The sequence below is a fragment of the Colias croceus genome, chromosome 4, assembly GCF_905220415.1.
Source record: "Colias croceus chromosome 4, ilColCroc2.1".
In the NCBI taxonomy this organism is placed as follows: Eukaryota; Metazoa; Arthropoda; class Insecta; order Lepidoptera; family Pieridae; genus Colias; species Colias croceus.
In genome coordinates, this window is record NC_059540.1 from 4,544,512 (window position 1) to 4,547,883 (window position 3,372).

General features: G+C 32.7%; 1 long non-coding RNA gene across 1 annotated transcript; it reads left to right on the plus strand.

The window, feature by feature from the left end:
- Window positions 1-868: 868 nt before the first annotated feature.
- LOC123691440 lies at window positions 869-2,653 on the plus strand. The gene is made up of 2 exons (XR_006751400.1): window positions 869-1,432; window positions 2,388-2,653. It is a non-coding gene; the product is annotated as an uncharacterized LOC123691440 (long non-coding RNA).
- Window positions 2,654-3,372: the final 719 nt, after the last annotated feature.

The following is a 3,372-nucleotide window of genomic DNA, read 5'->3' on the forward strand; positions in this document are numbered from 1 at the left end:
AATCTTGGTGAAATTCGGAAGAGAATAAAAGAAAATCTCTACCTTCTTATTATAAGTAAAGCTAAATATTAACTTATTTGTTCATAAGTTTCGACTGGGTGAACCGATTTTGATGATTCTTTTTATTTGACCCGCTAGCGGGTCCAATCAAAGTTTTAAGTAGATTAGGTACTGTAAGCTGATTTCAAATCCATTATCAAAACTTATAGGGCATTTTTATATTTGAAATCATCAACGAGGCTTAGGTAGGGGGAGTCCGGGAGACTTGAACCGCTTTTTACTAAAAACTCTATAAAATCTGATCAGTGACCTTGAGAGCTTTAAGATCTATATACCATTAGGAAGCCTTATTATATGGCTAAGATTTTATACCATTTTGAAAATAAAAATTGCAAGGAGAAGACAGTAAACTAAGTTTTAATGAAAAATGAGTTTTGATTCAAGTCTCCCCAACCGGTGGGACACTTGCTCATAAGATGCGGGACACTTGCCCATACCTTTTTTGAGAGGAGAAATGAAACAAATAAAGCATATTACACATTATTTATGTATTATTTATACGTAGACACATTTATCAGTAAATAGAATATTCATAATCACCTTCTAAACAAATTAGTGAAAATAATTGTCCGTATTTATGCAAAATGGAACCACTCGACAAATTTGCTTTTTTCCGTTTCTTGAAGAATACTCATTTAAAAGTGGTCTAAATTCTTATACAAACAAGAACCACATGAATTTTACCTTGGAAACAAGGTATACTAAAAGCAGAAAGGAACCACCAGCAACAACGAATAATACATATGAAGCAAAACCGAACCACAGCACCACGGGACTGCTTTGTTCATACAAATAAACGTCATACTATCATGTCATTATATACAAAACAGATCCGCAGATACTTGGTACCATTATACATTACACATATTTCTATTAATAACAATTATTTTTAATACACAAAATGGAACCAGGTTTCTATGGTATGGTTATGCGTAAAATAAATTCATAATTTAATTGTAATTTTTTATTGCAAAATAAAACCACAAGCATTCGGTTCTATCATGCATAAATAAATATTGTAAAACATCCAGAAACCCATCATCGCTATACGGAACCAAATGCCTTGACTTGTGCACAATGCAGAATGCTTCTCATCTTTAAACAACGTATTTCATTACGTCTTAAATAGCTCAAAGTGCAAAACTCCAATTTTTAAAGTAAAACGTCGAACATCTGTCAATATAGGTGACATTCAGCTAAGTATTTCGAATACGTGACGGCCGTTTTTTTTCTCCGCGAAGTAAGTTCTATTGTTTTTGTTAATTACCTTTAAAATTAAATGTGAAAATGTTTAGTAATAAATAAATAAGGAAGCAATTGGAAAGAAAAGCATTGGAGACGAACACCGAAGATAATAATGAAGATACAACGGGTAAGTAGTTTTATTTAATGCATTTAAGTAGGTACTTACACCAACGACAATTACCACCAACCACAATTATTGAATCTATGAGATGCAGGTATGTACGCTTTATCCACTTTTGATTCATTCCCGATTGTGGAGTGATTTTAAAAAGATAGTTCATTAATTAGTAAGTACAAGAGGAATCCTGTGTGGATTTACGTATTTTAACGACACTGTTGTTGTTCACGAAGGCGAGTCGAATTATTAAGAGTCATTTTGTTACGATTCATCTGTCATTGTGAGATGAAACTACTAAACCCTGTTTTAAAATCAACTGTCGATGATCTAGGTACCTACCTACTATTTTGGTAAAATACGTTTAGATTCAGATTCAGTACAGTACATTCAGCGCATATAATAATTTGTTTGATTTTAAAAGTCGCGCTGCCACTGTTTTGACCGGAACAAGGCCCTAGCCCGCGAAATTGAAAATTTTAACAAGTTTATTTAATTTTTTTTTAGGTTTGGTCACTGTTGCGTGTGATTTTTAGGGTTCCGTACCCAAAAGGTAAAACGAGACCCTATTACTAAGACTCCGCTGTCCGTCTGTCTGTCTGTCCCTCTGTCTCATGAACTGTGATAGTTAGACAGTCGAAATTTTCATAGATGATGTATTTCTGATGCCACTGTAACAACAAATACTAAAAAACAGAATAAAATAAATATTTAAGAGGCTCCCATACAATAAACCGTGATTTTTTGCCGTTTCTATAGATAATGGTACGGAACTCTTCGTTGCGCGAGTCCGACTCGCACTTAGCCAGTTTTTTGTACATAGCGCATGTACCTACAACATACTTAGTCGTCTAGTAGGGACACGGCTTTATAAGAACTAATTATATTTTGCTGTCGCCATATATCTACGTATAAAAGCCACGCGGCTTTATTGTTTTGATTTAAAGCTTTTTTCTTTTTATTACAGAAGATAACGAAGAACCTTATACGTCGATGCCTCTGGAGAAGCTTTCTTCACCTTCAAGCGATATTCAGGCCATATTACATCTCATTCCACAATATGCACAGAGTTTTTATAACAATCTTATTAGTGATGATGCAATAGATGACCACATAGATGGACTAGACAAGGTGGATTTCGAAATCCAATTTGATGATAACGTCGAATAAACGTCCTCTATATGTATTATTTTATATATCTTTTTAATAAAAGCTTTATTACGATATTATAAATACATAGTTTCATTTATATCATTAAATCCCTGGGTTGTGGTTCTTTTTTGTATAAGAGAAAACCTATCAATTGATAAATGTTAAAAGGAACCACATGCACATTTTCTTAATTATCTAGAAAGTTTAAGAGTATTCAGAACAAATTTATATACACATACTTAAATAAGTAATTTATCAATGAATTTAAATAAAATAAATATTAATTTTACTTCATCTAACAGAGCTGCAAATGTTTTTGTAAATCCTTTGATATCTCAGAAGTGCGTATTTGCTGGTTGGTTCCTTTTTGCTTAAATACGGACAATTAACCAAATGTTTTCAGAGCAACTGCTTAACATAACATTCGCTTTTATTATTAATTAAATACTCGTTTTGAGGTATCTACTGCTAACTAAAAATAAATCTACAAAACCAATTTAAAGACATTTTTTAACTATAAACTAAGAATAGCTATCAGTCTCAAAAATGTGGCACATGCAAAATTAACATAGGTTCAATAAGTGGAACTAGAGGTATAATTCAATGAAATTGGCGTAGTCGAATGTTAGTTGCATTGCTTGTTTTCTGGTTAAGCCAAAGTGCATTTTTACTGCAGGTCAATAAGTAACGAACAAGCAATGTCTCTTTATTTACATTGAAAATCTGGGAGCATTTGTATTGGCTTAACTTTTGGTCACCTAACAGGTAATACCGTCGTAAAGTGGTTCTGTCTATCCCAT